Genomic DNA, 21,745 nt, shown 5'->3' on the forward strand with positions numbered 1-21,745 from the left:
TAAAGCAATCCTATACCTAGTCAAACACTCCAACGCTGATATGAGTGTGAAAACATCAAACAATTTCTATATGAAGCGAAGATTATAAGGAATGGTCTTTTTAATACAAGATTGTAGTGGTTTGGATAAGGAAGAACAATATCAAATGAACAGAGCCAGCAACAACTATTAATATGGAGCTAATAGTGACAGAACAACTATATCTTAATATCTCACATAACGACGGTGAACTTCACATGATGATTTAGCTTGATCACCGAGCAGCCCGATATAGTCTAGAAGGGGCATCACTTCAGAATAAAAGTAAATTTTTTGCGGCAATAACAATCATGCAGATAAGTCTCGAGGAAATAAATTTAAGAATTAAAACCTTCATCCGAACAGAAAGCTGCTAATTACAAATATTGTGGGGATACAGGTGGCCTGGTTAGAATTAAGTTGTTAGGATTATCAAAATATCAATTTTTTAGTCCATGGTCTAATTATGACCTTCAACTTGCCACTGCTTTTTAACTGGCCATAAGGGTACATGTTTAAAATTTTCCTATCAGCATGCATAAATTACTATGATGTCACGTCAGTACTAGAAATGGGATTGGTTGTTCCGTCATGGGAGTGAAGAATGAATAATGCATTCAACAAATTCATTGAAGAATCAATTCATTGATTACTGATTCTTCAGAACCAGTCATTAATTCTATTAACAATGAATAGTTATGAGCATCAGAAGTAGAACTTCAATACAAGTGCCCTGAATTTACTTAGCTTGGTATTCAAGCACTTTCACCCAGTAGAACTTCAATTTGTGTGTGCCTTGAATCTCTAATTAGCTTGGTATTATGTTTGATTTGTTGAGGTAAAGCATTGGTCTTCCTGTCTAGCACTAATTCATCTTAAGTGCCCTATATTATTGAATATTCTTATAGAGCTGAGTCTACTACACACTTTGAGTGTACTCTATCAGATAGTTTCAACACTATATGGCTTCTTCAGTACCATTTTTCATCAGTGACCTTTATTGTTGCTTGGAATATAAATTTCCTCGACTCAGTGCTGACTTGGAGTCCTTTATTTTCTACAGTCCTTCGCCACTGTAAATACTAGATCTCAGTTGTTGGAACAGTGATGCAAATACACTAGAGTCATATACTTCCAGTTGTCTTATCACTTGATCTATTCAGGTTACCTCAACATTCTTTTTCTATCTTGCGATTGTTGACTTCATTATCTTCCCCATTTGATCCTTGATTAATTATAGTCACTTGCCTGAAAACACAATATATCCATCGTTGTCTTTTCTCAAATGCATCAATGTTATTATTTGTCTTGTTTACTCACGTGATAATACATCTGAATTGCATGTTTTGACTCTTGGTTCAAATGGTGACTCTTCTGATTTATTACTTGAGGTAATTTCTAATTCATATACCATTGGTCTGTTGATTTTATTATCTAACATTCATAACATGAACCCATAATGACTCCTTTATATGCACGATGATTCTTGTATATGCCTAGATAGCTGAGAAAGTTTTGTTTCAACTGAAGGCTTTGTAAAACTTTTGCTGACACCATAGTTTGTTATGTCAACCATTATATCTGATGTGATTGTTGCTAAAAGAGTTATGTTAGATGCTGATTGTTTTTTTTGGAAGTTTTGGTAGCTGCAAATATCATTCACCAATCTCTTAACAAGAATGGATGAGGAGGTACATGTGACTGCGGTTGCTACTTTGGCCAAAAATGCCAAAGTGGTGTGGACAAGAGAGATGGAACGAAATTTTTTAGATTTTCTTTTTGAGCAGATTCAATTAGGAAGAAATGGTGATGGGGGCTTTAGACAAGAAGCTTGGACAACAATACAAAAGAAGTTCAACGAAAATATGCATATGAATCTTGGAATTGATAACTTTAAAAACTAGTTAAAAATGTGGAAGCAAATTTGCAGAATTATGAAAGAGTTGTGAAACATAAGCAATTTCGCATGGAATGAGATGACTCAATTTGTGGATGCCGAGGATAGTGTATGAGTTGAGTTGTTCAAGGTAATGTTCTCTAAACAATATTTTTATGTCAGTAAATTATTTCTCAATCAATTGTAATGAAAGACATCTAATTCCTTAATTTTCCATCATATAGAGCACTTACTTAAAAATTGCTAGAGTGTACAAGAGGCAACCGTTCGTCTACTTCAATGAGTTAGCAATGATTTTTGGGAATGACATAGCTGAAGGAAATGCAGCAGCAACAACTATAGAGACCAAAAATGGGCAACTATTTGAAGAGGCTGTTGCTTTTGACGATGATGGGGGCTTCAATATGCCTATGGACAGGGACTTCTATACTCTTGAATTTGATGAAAAGTTCCTTCAATCAAACAATTCTACTACATTTCTACACCAATAGCAAGGAGGTAAAAAAGGAAGAAGCCAAGCATGGCTATTTGTTTGGATGTCATATGTGAGAGTATACAAAATATAGATTGGGGCATGACTAAGGCTCACAATATCAATGTTGATAAAAGGGAAGTCAAGCAAGATATATCAATAGCTTATGCTGCCCTCAAAGTAGGGAGGCTTTGATTATGGCGTATTACTTTTTTACTTCTAAACCTACAAAAGCTTAGGGGTTCGTGGGGATGACTGAAGTGGAGGTATAAGTTTGGAGGAACTCTCTGATATATTACAATCTTTATGAACTTGCAATTTTTTTGAGACTATTTCTGAACATAAAATATTTTTGAAGCCAGATCTGTAATCTTGATGACTTATATTTTATGACTTACTTGCATTAGTTGTTTCTACGTTTACAGATATAATGATCTTGTTGAGTGGTTCAAATTTGTCAACATCCATATTCTCAATCTTGTCAGTTTTTTGTTTTGTTTGCTTCAGCTTCAATGGCACTGTTTTCAGCTTCAATCAAGACTTGAGATATATGACTTTAGAGGCTTTGTAGTTTGTGTATAGTATTATACCACATTAATATCTAGTTTTAATCCCTTATTATAGAAATACCTTGTTTTATACATTCATTAAATCTATAATAATTTCTTGTATATAGGTGCTAAATGATCTTATGAATTGCTTCATTCCTTACTTGGATGAATTGTTGCTGTTTTTATGAAGATGGGGTGATTTTCTACTACAGAATTCTTTATAGTTCCACTGAATTATGCTTTATGACTTAGTTGCAATAGTTGTTTCAATGTTTATCAAGATATAATGATCTTGATAAATGGTTGAATCTTGTGAACATCTGTATTCTCAATCTTGTCAACATTTTCTACCTTACCATTGCCAAATGACAAGAAGAAATCAAATTTTCTCTGCCATACAAATACATATATGTCAGCTGAATCCTCTACAATGAGCAAATCTCAATCATCCATCCATTATATAATACAATTTACAAACTTGATCCAAGCAAACAGTCCTCATCATAAATCTATCCATAGGATTCATATTTATTATTTCTTGAAATTTTAGGTGTAAATACTTATGATATCTATGTTAGTTATACATTCATCAACAATGACAATAGATTTCATCAACAATGGAAATGGATTTCATTGCGAAATATCATCTACTTGTTGCATATTGCTAGCTGTATTTCCTTGAAAAGTTAGAAGACCATGATGGGTTATTGTGTTGCATTTTGGACTGTCTCTTATAATATTTTCTTCTTGTCTTTTTAATTATTCAAGCATTATTCTTGCATATGAAGAATGAATTATAATTAGTTATTTTCTGGTGAATGCTTTTAGCATGCTTTAGAGTTATGTTTACATTGAGCAATAGGAAACTTTGTTTATAATTTGTAATTATTCATTTGCTTTCATTATATTTGTTCATTATTTATATAGGGGGGACGGTTTTGGTTTTCCATTGTGTGATTGTGGCATTGACATTGTATTAATGAAGACCTCATGCATAGAGCGTAATCTTGGGCATAAATTTTATTGTCGTCCAAATAGTCGAAAGGTTGTTACTAATTTTTTAAAATTTCATAGCAGAGTTTAGTGGTAGGTTTAGTTGGGTCATAAATAAGATCACCCCATTATTTTTTATGTACTAATTATTCTGGCGAGTACTAATTTGAGAATGTAGGGAGACAATGGCGTTAATTTCTTTCAGTGGGCTAGAGATGATGAATTTACGTCAACCACATCTAACTATACAAAAGATGGAAGGAACAGTTGTAAGTTGTGCAATGTTTGAGATACTGTTGCCAAGGAGATTGCTTCCACGGCAAAAGTGGAAATCATGTTTTAACAATGTGTTATTTGTGTTCTAATTGTTATAAGTGCAGTATTGGTTATGGTGGTTTGGGACCAAATGCATAAATATGGTTAAAAGACAAATATTGGAGATATAAAATTATATTATGACTTTGTATACCTGCTGGTGGACAAATTTTAGTAATGACATGTCGATTTTGTTTTGTTGAACTTAATTATGGTCGTGGAGACTATTTGTTTTATGATTTTGTATATAAATGACCAATATTTTCACGATGTTATCTAATTATTGTAAAAAAGTTGAAATAATTTAAATTCCTCATTAACTACAATGAATTAAAAAAAAAAGATATACATCCTTCTTTACAATTATTGAAAAAAATAACCAAAAAAATAATAAACTAAAACAAATAAAATTAGAGGAAAACAAAAATTATAAACTTAACCTTATTTCAATTCCAATTTTGTACAACTACACAAGGGATTAACATATTCTAAAACAAATTTCAGGTGAACCAAATGGGATTGGAGTACACATTTTCCATTCCCATTCCTCATTCCCATGCACATTCCTATTTTCAATTCTTATGCCTGCAATCAAATGGGGGTTCATTTGGTTTGTGGAATTGTAGAAATAAAGATTTTTACAAATCTTGATTTAGCCAAATCAAGATTTTGCAAATCTTCATTCTTATTTTTGGAATTTTACTTGAACCATTTGTTTCACTCAGAAGGTGAGTGAGAAGATCAATTTTTATACATAGGTAGACTCCAAAAAATAGTCCAATCTATTATGTTTACACTCCTAAAAAAGTGTAATCGGGTTTTAATTTCCAATTCCTAGTTGCTAGTGGAAAGTTTGATAATTTGGTTTTGAGACACAATTAGAAGTTTGGTATTGTAATTCCATTTTGCCAATTTTGAAACCAGTGCAATTTTTTTCAAATTTAGATTATGAAAAAGCCGATTCCCGTCATCTTCCATGAACCAAACGAAACCTAAGCTTAGTCATTTTGAATTTAGACTATTTTCAGCATAAGATAGTATTCATTTCTATTCACACCTTTATTTATCTTCATAACATATTTTCCTTGATTCTCTTTGACACGACGGTTCTTTACTTTCCACTTAAATGAGAAGCCATCATGACATACATAGCATTTCAGATTTGAAGCCTAGCTTAAGCATTTTCCTTGCTATTTATTTGCTTTTCTTAGGAATATATTGTTTGCTTTTGGAAATTCTTTTAAGAGAATGGTAATTAAAAGTCCCTACAAAAGACTACAGTTTTCATCTATATTTCTTCCAATTAATTTGTCTTTGAAATCTATGTAAAAAAATTGAAGCTATGGTTTTCTGAGTTTTATTTATATTAGTTGATTTTTATTGTGTTATTTCTATTTTCTAATAGGTTTACACTATTTTTTCTAATAGTATTTTCTTTTATCAATAAAAAAATTGATGAAAAATATGTAGCTTGTAGTTGGCATTATGAAAAGCTCTTCACCTGCAAGGATAGGTGTCAATGATGGGTCATGTGACTAACAACTATCTTCTACTTTTTGTTGTTTTGTGCAAACTACTTGCTCTAGCCATGATTTGTGAAGATACTGACATGTGAATGGGAGGAAGAAATAGTTGTAATTAGAGCATATGGGTAATGGGAATGGAAAATAGGAGGGGAGTAGGGTCAACCTCAGGCTCATATGGGCTTCCTCCTCAGAATCAAGCAATGCAAGCTATGGAATTGATGCTAAAATGTGCAGTTTGAAGCTCTTGTATCTATTAATTTTGGGTTTCAAACAGTCTCTTGTATGGAAACTAATACACTTGTAGATTCTTGAGTGCTCAAATACTTAGAAAATTGAATCCAACTAGACTAAAGATCCTTTACGAGGACTGCATTTGAATTAATTTATCCTCTAGGAATCAGAAGATCAAGTGTCTCAAGATTTAATTAGATCAAAGATCATTTGATTTCTTTTTGTAATAGAGTATACTACTCCTTCTATAGATGGGTGAGTGACAAATGCCATTCTCTAGGTTGTGTTTTGCGATTCACTCACATTTTGTGTTGGTTTCTAATTTTATTCTCCATGGAGATTGAAATGATACTATATTAGGCTTGTATATTTGGGATTACCGATGTTGGTTTTAACATCATTACTAGTCGCTACAATTTGAACTAATCCTATGGAATTCTAACATAAATTATCTTAAGATTTCATTAGATCTACAATTTTTTTTTCTCTATTATAGATAATATCACTTTGTTCTAGATGAAAGGGGAATAGTAAGTTTAGTATGATATGGTTATACCCACCATTTCCTTTAATAATTGCTTCTCGATTTTTATTTTGGGTTGTAAATTTTTGTCTAGCATGTTATGATTTAGTGACAGGTGGATTATTTTAGTGTGAAATTTATCTCATGACACTATCCTATAGTTCCTTTCTGTAGGAAAAAGAGGGAAAGAGGTGACAATCTTTACATTTGATTTTCCCTAATCTGGCCCACAAACTTCCTCTTCTATGGATTCAATGCAAGGAAACAACACCCTAAACATAATGGTGTTGGAGACGATCTCTGCGTCCACCTCCAAAAATAGCAAGTAGAAAATGCCTATTTAAGCACTCTTTTGAGTAGCCTTACTGAGTTTTTTTAGTAGCGGCAGATATGGAGAGGTTAAAAAGGGAAACAAATGCTTTGATAAATATTTTTTTATTACAATGTTGTTTTTTTCTTAAACACTTAAATGGAGGCTTTACCACTTGCCTTATCCTAGTGTGAAAGTGTTGTGTTTGATGAGAGGGCAGACGGGTTTCCAATATTTGCTAGATTTTTTAGGGTAGTTTGATTTCTTAAGGTTTTTGAAGATAATTGATTGTGGATGGTTTGGGTTGTCTATCAAAGGTTCTAGGAATTGTTTAAACTATATATTTTGTAAATTTTTCAAAATTTTATAAATCAATCTTATATTATTATTATTTTTTGATTTTTTTAGTTCTTAGTTATTTTGTAGGGTTTATAATAAAAGATATCAATAAATTTAATAATTTAAAAAATCTCAGATCCAATATCTTAATGGGGACTTGGTTTTGACTTTTGAAAAGGACTACAAAATATACAATTCAGATCACATTGTAAATCCATTATAAACAATTCAAATCACCTATGATTTGTTATTATCATAAACAGACAAAACAAAATCTAACAACCTTAGTGCTAAAACTTGCATATCGTGCTACCTACTTTCCCATCGAATTCATCACTTTCACTTGAGGACAAGTCAAATGTCTGTTGAAGTTGATGAACGATCAACCCACAGCTCCCAAGAATCACCTACATGCAAATTCCTGCCTCCATAGATTTTTGCCTCTAAGAAACCAAACTGCGTCAAAATCCAAAAACACCTACACCAATGTCTCCATCTCGGAACCAACTTTTCAACACATTCTTCAGATCAAAAAAATACGTTCGTATGCTCAAGTTACAACTAAAATACCGCCAAGTGCTTTTTATGACAAAAAAATTTAAAAAGGTGACAGTTTGAAGGCCGTCAAATTTCAGCTCATGTCACGACCTATGTTGTTGTTAGATGTACTTGCCTGGATCAGTACCTTGCTGATGTCAGTACTGTGCAAATGTACCCTGTTGATGTCATCACTTTAAATGCCAAAAGTGCATGCATTTTTTCTAAAAAAAGAAAAAAAGAAAACGAGATTTTTTTGATTGATTTGTTTTTAGAACTTTTTTAAAAACAATGAAATGCCCTTTTTTTTTAACAATAAAGCACTTTTGTTTTTAATACCTTTTTTTTGGAAAAAATAAATCATCTCTCCTTGGGAAGCATGCTCAATTTTGGGGGCAAATTTTTTTTGCCTCAGATTACAACTGTGTCCAAATTGGACAAATTTTATATGGAAATAGGGGTTTTTGGGTGCTACGAATCCAATGATGAGGTCCATTTGGGCTCAAAATGCGCAGAAAAAAGTGACCCCGCCCCCCCCCCCCCCCCCCCCCCCCCCCCCCAATCCAATGTAAAATAACTCTAAAAATTGAAACCCTCTAAAATAAAAAGGCACAGAATTCAAAGCCAAGAATTTTTTTTCATAAATTGAATAGGGACATGAAGATCTAGAGCTCTGATACCATGTTGAAGTTGATGAAAGATCAACCCCACAGCTCCTAAGAATCACCTGCATGCAAACACCTATAACAGAAAGAAAAGCAAAAAGCTACGAGGCAAGAATTGCCAAATCCATAGATGAGACATTCTCGATGAGCAAAAAAAGAGATTGCTATAATCAAAACTGAATTAATAAAATGACAAAGAGATCAATCCTTATAAAAGGAGATCGAAACCCAAAAAGGGAAATCTAAGGCCTAAAAAATCTAGGTTGCACATTATAATTAATATAAAATATTAATTATATGTACCTAAGATATAGCTTAAGAAAACTAGAGTAATAGGCAACTTATTTAATTAAATCAAAGTGATTTAATTAATAAGTGTAAACAAATAATTACTCTAACAATGTCAACAATTGACTTCTGTTGGCCACTTTAGATTTTATTCCATAAATTATTCAAACAAGTTTACATAAATTCTGAAAATGTAATATGTTATAAATATATATATGCTTTCTTTCTTTATCTATCTATCTATCTATCTATCTATCTATTTACACACTCAGATAGAATCTGTATATTTCTCTGTGAGCATATTTATGGGGAACATTTGAAGTACTTTTATATTTTCTAAGCTATTACTTCTCATTTTGCTATTTAGTAGATTACATGCTTTCTAGTTGGAAAAACATTGATCAGTTGTTCGTGTTGTTATTTGCTGCACATTTATGTCAAATATATGCATTTGACAATGAGAGAAGCACATTCCAAAGTACAAAATGTACATTTTACTCCTATCTTACAAATCAAATTTAGTGTTAGTTTTCCTCAATTCTTATTGTGTAAATCTTCTTTACTAGTGTTTGTTAGCTATGAATAAATTAAGTAAATTAAATTATAAAATATATTTTTACATCCCATTTTGATACTTTATAATTATTTGTGTTTTACTAGTCTTTATATTAACTTTCTGGTTTCTACAAAGGAAAGAAAGAAATTAGTTAAAGGTAGAGGAAATTACTTTGAATTGGATCAGTTCAAATCTATATGGGGGGAAATGTTAAAATTTATCATGGAATTTCTTAAATCACTTCCATCATGGTGTTGAGATTTCTTTTCCATTCTTCTAGAAAAGATCTTTAACCCAAAGTCTAACTAAGCACGAGGAGGATTCAGTTAAGCTTGTTCTTTATGAAGGTCTTATGTTCATTTGAAAGTATTTATAGATATTAATTAGTTAATTATTAGAAGTATTTTATAATGATATTTATGTATGCTGAAATGTTTCTATAAAAAATATGTATATATAAAATAAAATATTAATACAATTTTATACAATTCCTTATTTTGGCTGTTCCTATTTTGTAATCTATACTTGAAAAGAAAAATATTGGCAAATTTATTGTGGACTGACGAATGTGAGAGAGAACGAATATAGACAGGAGAATTCATAGAGTAGGGAGGAGGGAAATGATTTGGTGTCATGAAGTAATGAATCTAAAGGGGAAGAAGAATGATGAAAATTAGAGATGTAGAACAATAGAAAGAGAATTAAACAAAAATAAAAATGAGAAAGTAAGACATATTTCACTGATCTATAAATCTCTTTGATACAATACATTGATTGTGGCATTGCCTCTAATTTATAGGGGTTCCCAGTAACTAAACCACTAGATGGTTCTAGGCTTTTAACAAGTGGATGGTTGCATAAGGTATAGGACTTAGTCCACATGAAGATGTGGATTTCTAATATTTAGATTTCTAGGAGATACAACTGGCATTGTAGTTTGGTTGAAACTGACTCCAAATCTAGAGTGTTGAATTCATCTATTCCAACACCCTCCCTTAATTTCTGCCACAAAAGACTTTATTTGTGGGAGAAATTATTACAATGAAATAATTCAAATATGATGGGTTCTGACATTAAGCCTTCTTAGGTACCCATTTACAACATAAGATTTATGTTCCCCTTATCACTATTAGTTTGTTCCTCATGTTATAATGATGTGACCCATAACCATTTGGGATTCCCCTCCAACGAATACAATTTCTTTTCCTTTAGGTTTTTCACCAAACCAAGTGGTTTTGGCTTACCACAAACCCTTCAAGACTTTTAGGTTTTTCACCTAAACAAGTGGTTTTGGCTTACCTCAAACCCTTTACTAGACTTTAGGTTTTTCACCTAAACAAGTGGTTTTTTCTTACCACAAACCCTTCAATAGACTTTAGGTTTCTCACCTAAACAAGTAGTTTTTGGCTTACCACAAACCCTTTACTAGACTTTGCAAAAAAATTGTTCCATTGATGGGGAAAAAAATCTAAAGTTTTCTCATGTATGATAATTATTGAGCCCATATGAAAAATGGTCCATCTACCGAGACACATGGGTACCTAGCTGCTGTGCTTGTGAGTTCTCTAAGAATTTCTTTTCAGATACATGGTTGATCAATAAAGAAAAAAACATATTTAAGAGTGTTGTACAATACTGATAATGCACTCCTTTCAATATATTAGGTACAATACTCACTTGAGGGATATTTGATTCAACATTCTTCTATTTCATGACTATATCTTGACAACAACATAGCCTTCATAGTTAGAAAGGCACATCCACTTATTGCCAATCCATACTTACATCCCACATTAGAAATACATTTCAGAAAATCTTTATTGTGTGATAGAAAAAACTTTAACATACTATCTCCCAATTATTTTCTATACCTAGACACTCAACTCCCATAAAAGACCACAAATTTAACAACTAACATAAAACCCAAACTACCCAAGAATTTTTTTAATTTAAAAAAGCTATACAAACAACAATATCCTTTCTTTCTACAATGTTCAACGCTTTTATGATCTTTCTTCAACTTGGCAGTAAAACACTTGCTCTAATGATTCTGATAAACACTTCATTCATTTCATTTTGCTTTCTCCAAAATACTCAGAGATTTATTTGAAGCTACTCAATCAAAAAATAACCTATAAGAAGAAAACAACAACATAACTTCACACAAACAAACGTGAATCGTAGATGCTCTGATATAGTCATATATATCAGAGCAAGAAACCATATCACAATCTTATAAATCAAACTATGCTTTGATACCATGATGAAAATTAGAGATGTAGAACAATAGAGAGAGAATTAAACATAAATAAATTTGAGAAAGTAAGACATATTTTATTGATTTATAAATCTCTTTGATACGATACATCGACTATGGTATTGCCTCTAATTTATAGGGGCTCTCAACAACTAAACCAGTAGAGGAAGGTTCTAGGCTTTTAACAAGTGGATGGTTACACGAGGCATAGGACTCAGTCCACAAGAAGATGTGGATTTCTAATATTCATATTTCTAGGAGGATACAGTTGGGACTATAGTTTGGTTGAAACTAACTGTAAATGTGGAGTGTTGAATCCATCTATTCCAACAAAGAAACATGTCTTAGGATTAGAGTCCTAGCAATGCATTACATTATATTCAACAGAGGAGGCAATTGTGGATAGAAAATTAATGAGAGATCTGGCAATTATTTATAGATTCATTGAGATTAAAAAAGACAAATATTCAATCAAAAAGTGCACCAGAGATAATTGGAAAATAAGTTCATTGTTAAGTTTTAATGAAAAAAAAGACATCATCAAATTACAATATTTTAATCGTCACTTTCTAAATTCAAAACAACGAAATAGTTTGTTACATTACTATAGATCTTAGCATAAAATCACATCTTGTGATGAAATTTTCTAACTCTACATCCAACGCACGATGTGAGAGGAGATGAAAAAGAAAAACCACAACATCTCAATCCTATCTAAGCACAATGAGACATGAAAATAAAATAGAAATAGCCCACCAAGGACTAAGAAACACAAAATTTGTAGTTGCACAAAAACTAATATCAATCTGCATAGACTAATGTATAAGAATTTGGATTACTAATAAAAAGATTAAATAATGGAGTGTGAAGTAATTTGAATAATAACAAGCATCCAATCTTGTTGAAGATAAAGGCTTTCTCTTCGATCAAATGCCACTCAAATCAAGGTTTCCACCAAATCATAGACAAAATAGAAGTGCAACTTTGTTAGTGCATGCCAAAGAGAATTATGACCAATAAAAATGTGCTATAATTGATAGTACAATAATACACTTGACAACATCAAACACGCCTATTTCTTTGAGATTCAATTTATTTCTAGTAAATCTTGTGATAGGGCTAGCTATATTCATGTAAAAAGGTGAAAGTTCTAAGTTTTCTAAAAGTAATTAATAGGAATTTTATCATAATACTAGTGTTTTAGGGAATAAAAATTACAAGGACATATTTATACAAGTCCCTTGTAGATAATGCATATAAAAGTTTTGTACATTTTGAGAAAGGTATATAGAAAAACTGGTAAAAGTGTTTTGTTGAACATACAAATTTAATCTTTTGGCAAAGCCTCACATTACAAGTACTTGTCTCCACTTCTAGCTTACAAAGTGAATATTTCATAAATATGCTATTCTACATAGAGTGGATTGTGGATAGAATGGATACCTATTATGTTATTAATTAATATAAAGAATTCCCTACCAAACTCCTAGAACAAATAACATACATAAAATAATTAAGTTTTTGGTCATTGCTCTCTCTTATAGTATTGAATTTGGAAATTTAAAACTTTGTCTTTTAGCTTTTTGTATTATATGACGAAGAATTTGATGTTCTATAGTTGCCAATATCATGAAATATTATATAAAATATGTTAACCATTTAATGCTTATACCTCTTCACTTTTTACAATTTCTACATAGCCTTGTGTTTGTTCTCTTACAAATAATATAATCTATTCAAACCACATTTCCCACTCTTCATATTTACCTCTCTTGTTAGTTCCACCCCTTCAAAAGGCATGGCCTTGAGCTTTGCTAGAGCCCTTGTTTCTAAATAGGAATACATGCTTAAGTTTGGTTTTGGATAAATCAAAATATAAAGTTTCCATTTTAGTTTTAGTTGTCAAGGAAATAAAGGGCATAAATTCTTTTGATTTTAAATTAGTTAAGTGTTATAGTATGAGAATTTTCTTTTATAAATTTTTATATTGATAAATTTAATATATATAGTTAAACTAATTAGTTAATATTCTTAATCTTGGATAATATAATTAATTAAATATAATGGTAAAGAAATAGGATAACTCGTAAATAATTTAATATTCAATATTTGTTAGTGTTTCAAGTACAATTTATTCTCATAAAATAATTTTATAATTGTTATAACTATTTTAGTTTATAATTGGTTGCATTTTAGCTTTATTACTGAATAAAGAATAGGCTTTAGTAAAAGTTTTAAGATACAATAAAAATATTTCGTTATGTTAAGATATTATGATTATTATATGATTTGAATGTGCTCTATAATATTAGATGGTTAGTCATTAGGACAATTTTGTTAGGAAAAATATATTTCTTTTTTTTAAAAATACATTGATAAGATATATACATTATTATAATAATAAATATAAGTTAATTTAAAAGAATGGTTGCATTGATTTGTGTAATTAGATAAAATCTTATGTGCAATGTAAGATATGCTTGACTCTAGTTATTACATTGTCAATATATTTGATAGGATTGAATATTTTAATCTGGGTGACCCTCTTAACATTATAGAAGATATAAATGGTTATAGTGATATCATAATTATGATGAAAATGTAGCTTGTTAGTAATGAAATAACTTGGTTGATGTTCTTGTGTGGGGTAATTCGTTATCATTATTGAAAGTCTTCATTCTTGTGTGTCATGTGAGGTAGTTGAGACCTTAGGGGTCCTCTTAGTTATTATTTTGAATTCATGTTAAAGTACTTGTATAATGTTCCTTGTGTTCATGAATGTTCAAGTATGATTACACAACTCTATGGTAATGTGTTTGAGTAAGAAAAAGGTGTTGTCATTGAACTATATTATTTATTTTTGTGATCTCTCTCTCCTTATTGGTGTGTTGCATTTTTTGTTTAGTTTTTGATGATTATAATTATTGAGTTCATTTCAGATAACCAAATTATGTTATCTGTATTTATATTTGGTACTAAGTGATAATGGTCGATATTTGGGGTTTTCTTTTCTTTATTCGACTAGAGGGTTAGGGGTGATTTTATTTTTGCCTCTGTTTAAGTTTATCTCTTGGTTTGATGTCATTATCTTATGGACTTGGTTTATTATCTCAATTAATGTATTTTGAGGAGATTCGTTGTTATATGCTTTGGAACAAAGTGTGTTATTGAGGTCACATGAGGGTCCTTGTTATGATTCTTTACATCTTGACATTATGGATATTTATAAGCATGGTTCCCTTGATATTCTTTGACAAGTGGTGCTCTTAATTATTGATATTTTTGGACCTTGATTATATTTCAAATGATTAAGATGATCTAGTGTAATCAGTTTATTAGTATGGATCTTGAAGAGGACTTATAAATGTTGCAGGCCTGAAATCATGGTTATTTTTAGGAGCCTAGAGAGTTATCATTTGATTTTCAGAGTGATAGATTGGTTGTCCCTTTTCTATTCTTTCATCATATAATCCTTGATGACTTTGTGTCTATTCTCTAAATGTAGCATTTTGTGATCGTTTAACTATGAGAATTTTATAAGGTTCCATTTGAGGTTGTTTTTATTTTCTTCACTCTTTTGATTTTATTTTGGAGTTTAGGAGGGGCTTCCTGGGAACATAGTGTGAAATGTGGCTCATAATGGGGGTCGGAGCCCGAAATGGCTATTCCTAGATAACACATTGTTGATTGTATAATTGAGTGATAACTTTATAAAATTAGCTGGGTTTGGTATTTCACATTATTAAAAGATAATGGTGCCTCGCCCATGCTTAGAGTATGCATGCACTCTTTTATGAGATTGGGTGGAGAAGGCTTGGCCACCCATGGGGTGTTGATCTAGCAATATGACAACTAGGACTTCTAAGGTTGTCATTTCCATTTGATGTCCATCTAGGTACTAGGTCAAGAGAGGCTACAAGGTGTTGCTAGTTTGCGATCATGATGATGACACCCTTCAATGTGTATCTTGAGTTCCCTCATGTTGTGTTAGATTTTCCTTTGGTATTGGATGTTTTTTCATTATTATATTGTGGCAATTTGTTGGTTGTTTTGATGAACTTCTATGTCACATCTCGAATGAGATTTCTATATCATCTTTCATTTGTTTATAGATAGATAGTTTAAAGTCATAAGAGTCAAACTATGAAGTCTCTGAGCGTGAACATAGGCAAGGCTATCAATCATGTGCCCTTGAGGCTTAGGTCCAATCCCTTAGGGTTTGTCTTTTAATTTACATGTACTTGTATTACTTAATCTCTAGAATGATTCACTTAGAGAAGATATCACAAGAGTTTTTAATCATGATCATGCATCTAACTTTTGAACCTATTTATTGAGAGTTGCTACACGTGTTGGACATAGTGCTCAAAATGCAAAAAAAGTGATGGTGAGGTATGTAATGATTATTATTATGACTATGTTAAATAGTATAATACTTTTAACCCTATCAAATTCTATGATATAAATCAATTGGGTTTTAAGATGTTGATTACTTTGTTATTGCATTATTGAATTTGGATTTTAGTCTACCTGAGTAGTGTAAATGGATATTGTAAACAGTAACCACACCATGAGAACTCTTGAAAAAGTTAGACAGGTAAAATATTTTTAATTCCAAAATGTGATAAGGATATTATTTACATGTATGTTACCTTGCTTCCATGTTCATTTTATGCATACCCAATGCTTAAAAAATGCATCAAATTTACATCTAGATAGTTCACTTTCTCATGAGTTCTCAGGTGGGACGTTATATTGGCTGCCTATCTTCTTCAACATAGAATCACTAGAACTTCTAGGGGAGAGAAGTGTTTTTGATGTTTTTTTTTTGTTATTGCTTACAAAGTAAGTATGTTATTTTGGAAAAGAATGATTTTTCTTTTAGTTCAAACTAATGAGAAATGAGAAATTTTTTTATTTTAAACCATTAAAAAAAATGTTAAATGTTAACTATTATATTGATTATTAAATTTGCATAATTATGTTTATTGTTTGACTAACTTGGTCAACTAAACATATTTGCATCAAAGGAATGCCTAGATATTTTGTAGTAGGTATGAACCAATAAGTGTTAAGCATCAAAGGTATGTAGTCTAGTAAAAACAACTAGAATGACTTCATTCTCTTTGGTTGATTGACTTAGCTAAATTAAAAACATTGCATGAAAAAGATGCATAAACATCTTTAGGCATGAGCTAATAAGAGTCGAGCATTGAAATGTATTGAGTCTACAAAGAGCAACTTGAATGACTTCATTCTCATTGGTTGATTGACTTAGTCAAATAAAACAACCCTCATCAAAAGAATGCATAAATATTCTCTTATAGATATGAGCTAAAATAATCAAGCATAAAAATATATTTAGTCTACCAACAGCTAAAATAACTTCATTTTCATTTATTAATTAATTTAATCAAATAAAATAAATCCAATCGAAGAGACATGAACTAATAATAAGAATCAAATAATGAAATATATTCAGAAAAGACACTAGAGTGACCTCATTCGTTATGTCAATTCTTGGAAAAAAGAAATAGACAATAGTGCAAAAGGCTGATCCTCCACCACAAAAAACAACGAATAAATGAGTTATCTGGGAGGCCTGCAAAGACAATGGTGCAAAGAACATGACTTATCCAATACACGCGTTTACAAAAGACTATATTGATGAGGTGAGAAGGGCCGCTGTGGTAGCCGGGATGTGCATTCAAGACGAGAGTGAGAGCGAGCATGACTGAAGTGGTGAAGATGTTGGAAGGAACAATGAAGGCTAACATGTCACAAATTGTGAGGTCTTTACTAGGAAAAATATATGTGCGTGAGTTTTTGGTTAAATTTTGTATCATTATGTTGAGTTTTAGACCATACTTAATTATGCACAAGTAGTATTATACTATTCTGGAGAATATAATAGTATATATATATGCATAGAAGATATGTTGATAGATTTTGTAATATCGTATGTATAAGATATTAATGTTTTATTTATACAATTTTAAAGTATAATTTGATTTTATATTGATTATTTATTTTCAAGTTATTATGTTTTCTTTATTAGTTTTATATCGAGATTTTAAGAGAGAAGAAATGATTTTATCAATTTTTTTTTGATGAATAGATCTTTTTCATTAGTTATAATTTAAAGATACATATTCAAAAAAGGGGCTCGAGAATACAAGATCACCTCGCGAGTTCCAATGAGACAAGAGCAGAATAACAATTATTCTCAAAAAATATATTAAGCAATAAGCAGAAAGCCCTCAGGTTGCAAGAGCAATGCCAACCGAAGGAGGGTCTTTATCATTAGAACACCAGAAGTCCTTGGGGTTGCTGGTTGGCTCACGGGGAGCCCAACCATCATCAACAACAATATCAAGATCTTTATCTCCCTCCGACCTAAGCGGAGAAATGACTAAGTCCAATCGAGGGAAAGCCCATTTGGGGTCTCGTTGCGCAGACGACCAACCTGCATCAGGGGCAATAGGAGGAGCCACTATGAACTAGCCTGAACCCATCCTTTGTGGAGGTGAGGCCAAGTGACAATGACCACCAAAACTACCACTGGGAGAGTGGCGATGAGGCTATGATCGGGGTAGTGTGCGAGTGGCTTATAGATTTGCTCTAGCCTCATCAACAATCACGAGGAGTGCAATCACCAGACAAAGCATTTGGAGGCACACGAACAATCGTACAAGGTGCGGTTCCCCGATGAGCTAATAACTCCTATAGGTGAACCACCTCTAGCACAACTTTGTCATATTGTACTTAAATCTACATCATGGCATTATTATGGATACGTGCTTTAGAGTACATAACAACATGTATATCAAGAAAGCTGTGAGAGAATAAAACAACATTGTGGTCCTTCCAAATAGTAAACAAAATCTCCATTCTGAAAGCATGCCAAATCAGGGCATATTTAAAAGGAAGTCTAGGCGGATCTCACAGAACAACTATATGCCAAGTGAAAGCCTCTGGATAAGGCTTCAAAGAATCATGGATCCAGAGCCAATAGTTCTAAGCTCATCTGCAAAACCAAAAAATATGCAGTAAGCTTTCAGGCTGACCACAAAAGGGCATCTAGGATCCAAGACTCCTAGATATTGGAGCAGAGGACCCAATGGCAAGCCCTAGAAAATGAGACACAAAGAAAAGTGAGCAATCTTTGGCTCCGTAATGGTATGCTCGACAGTAGAAAATCAAAACTCTAAGTCTTATGAGAAGAATACAAATGCCAACGCTGATTGAGAGTATCAACCATTGGAAGATGGGGCACTAGCCACCGATACCCCAACTTGGGCTTGTAACTGGTCATAGGAGTGGCATGATACCACTTCCAATCTTTCCACCATTGGTGAGATGAGTAAATACCAAGCTTGTGTAACAAATTGGGAGGCACTGCAGAAGCTAGAAGGTCAACTGTCTACTAATCTGAACGGATAAGCTTGAACTATACCTACAAGTCCTCCCATGAGCAAAGGCTCATAGTAACCCTAGAAAATAAATATTTGGGAGTTTTGATACCCCTTTGAAATAAGTGCAGAGCACTGGCTCCTTGAATCTTAGCTAAAGGAATACCTTGAGTAGCAAACAAGGGAGACCACCAAAGGTTTTGCTGGTTCATTGGGAGTCCATCTCTAAACCCATTACCAATCCAACGAAGCCATGGTTTGATGGCTTCCTAGGTTTCTAAATGCTCTTAACAACAAAAGTCCCTTGAATCTGAATAGGTTCAAGAGTCGCAAGAAGGGTCTAAAAGCCAATTCCCTTCCAGGAAGGCCAGTTAACCAGAAAGCTTGAAGAAATGCAATGCTATAACAAAAGTTTCTTGGCCTCATCGTTAGTGAGTACCCAAATGATTGATTTGACATAGAGGGAAATTCCCTACTTGCGAATGGAAAGTAGCCCAAGCCCACAAGAGTCTTTAGAAAATTAGTAATAATCCTAGGACACTCTGTGAAAGCCATGATGCATAGTATCTGAGGCCTAGAGAAAGTCTCAAAGGAGATTCTTGAGCTTGAGGTATGAAGCTTTGGAAGGGGCCTAAGAGGAATAGTAGTACACATGCATAGCAACAAGCACTTTAGAATAAATTTGAAACTTTCCTGCAAGAGAGAGTGGCTTAGTGATCCAATATTCCAACTTCTTTTCAGTCCGCATGATAACAACATTCCACAACTCTACAGGGGAGGCTTGAAAAGAAAAAGGAATGCCCAAAAACTTAAAAATTTCTCCATGTTGGACCCATTTCCACCCATATTGTTGTAGCCATTGAGGGCCTAGAAAGAATAATTGTCTGTAACAAAGGGTTTTGTGCGATTGAATAATAGATCTAGAGGCAAGGAAAAAATTATCCAAGCATTACAAGGCATTGGCAATATTGTCCTCATCTTCCACAAAAGTAAGGAAGGAATCGTCTTCAAAATGGCCATTTACAAGTTATGTGGAGGACTCTGGAAGAGAAATTCCATGCACGAGACCCCGAGAGAAGGCAATTTTAAGAAGATAGCCAAAACGTTCAGCCACTAGCACATAGAGAGAAGGTGCAAGAGGGAAACCTTGACGAATAGATTTGAAGAGCCCAAAAGCTTCATACTGCTACCCATTGATGGTGATACAAGTAGAGACATCACCAAAAAGAATCTGCACAGACTACAAAAAGATTGGACCAAAACCTAGAGCTTGAAGCATGACCAAGATGAAAGGCCATTCAATCTGGTCATAAGCTTTGGAAAAACCAATCTTGAGAAATAACAGTTGTTGCTTGGATTGTTGGGACCATTCCATACCTTCCCAAACAACAATAATGTTATTCCAAAAATATTGATGAAACCAATTTGTTCAGGTCGAACAATCTGAGGGAGCAAGTGTCAAATTTTAAGAGAGAGAGAGAGAGAGAGAGAGCTTTGACAATGATCTTGTAGGAGACATTCAACAAAGTGATGGGCCTCCAGTTGCAAATTTCCTCGAGATCACCAGCTTTAGGTATGAACTTAATATTACCCTATTTAATAATGCTGCCTAAGGAATTAGAGTTGTAAACTTCATGACATACCTAAAGCAAACCAGAGCCAATATCATCCCATAGGATTTTATAGAATTCACAAGGGAAACCATCACAACCAGGGGCCTTGTCATCAACCATGGAGATAACAACTTCCTTTAGGTCTGCAAGAGTTAACTTTTTCTCACAAAAGACATATTGCTTAGGAGCATGCCTATTGGGAGTAACAACAAGGAAGACTTCTAAAGCTTGTCATGCACAACACAAGGCTCTTGAGCCACAAAACCCTACTCATAATGGTGCACAAATGCCTAGAGAATGTTTGACATGTTAGTAAGAACTTGTTGGTCTTCTCTGATGTGTTTGATGCCAATTGTAGAGTGGCGAGCCCACACAACATTATAAAATTATTTAGAAGCCTAATCGCCAACCTCCAATCAATGGCGATGGGCCTTGATCTGAGCTTTTCTAGCAACATAACTGTCTGCAACCTATTTTTGGTGCCAAAGATTGGCAAGCTAAACCTAGAGATCCATGTCAAATGGATTAATGGTGAGGGCTTCTGAGGTTGTACACAAATTTTTAGTTGTGGCTTTATAAGATCTTCAGTGGTACATAGCCAACTGTCTACCATAAATGTAAAGAAATCTTAGTATGGAGGATGATGTCATTCCACCATTGAATCCACCCAACCTGGGTATGGGGCCAAGGCTCAAGATTCTAGACTTAAAGAATGTGGGTAATAGTTGGTGGATGGGACAACAAAGAAGTATTGAGATAAAACTCAATTTTACAAGGACAAGGTTGAGCTATTTTCCAAGTGATAGAAAAGGGAATGGGGGAATGATCTAACAACATCACATTTGGAAAAGGGATGATAGGTAGGGAATACTTGTGAGAAAAGGAAAAAAAGGACTGTGCATAAATCATATCCCTGTCAAGTCTCTTTAAGACTCTATCAGACCCGACTCAAAAATTGGACCATGTATGCCAAACCCCATCTGGGCGGTAATGGCTAGCATTGGGATAAAAAAGACCTAGCTTGTTCTGCATGTAAAACCAAGCCTCTCTTTTGTTAGCTACCTATAAAAAAGGTAGAAGTCATTCCTTGTTAGTGGCCAACTCAACCATGTTGAAGTCCCCACAAAAAAACCAAGTCGCAGGTGGGAAATGATTTGCCAACCAATTCCATAGGTGTGAGCATTCAACAACATCTTTAGGGGCATAAATGTTAACTATACCAAAAGAATGATTTTGAAAATA

General features: G+C 33.0%; 1 long non-coding RNA gene across 1 annotated transcript; it reads left to right on the forward strand.

Moving 5' to 3' along the window:
* The first annotated feature begins 200 nt into the window (after window positions 1–200).
* On the forward strand, window positions 201–2,854 carry LOC149536511 (uncharacterized). Its single transcript, XR_016356952.1, has 2 exons — window positions 201–2,045; window positions 2,140–2,854. It is a non-coding gene; the product is annotated as an uncharacterized LOC149536511 (long non-coding RNA).
* The last annotated feature ends 18,891 nt before the right edge of the window (window positions 2,855–21,745 follow it).

This window comes from Cupressus sempervirens, chromosome 10 (genome assembly GCF_028749045.1).
Source record: "Cupressus sempervirens isolate cs-2001-9-10 chromosome 10, ASM2874904v1, whole genome shotgun sequence".
Taxonomy (NCBI): domain Eukaryota; kingdom Viridiplantae; phylum Streptophyta; class Pinopsida; order Cupressales; family Cupressaceae; genus Cupressus; species Cupressus sempervirens.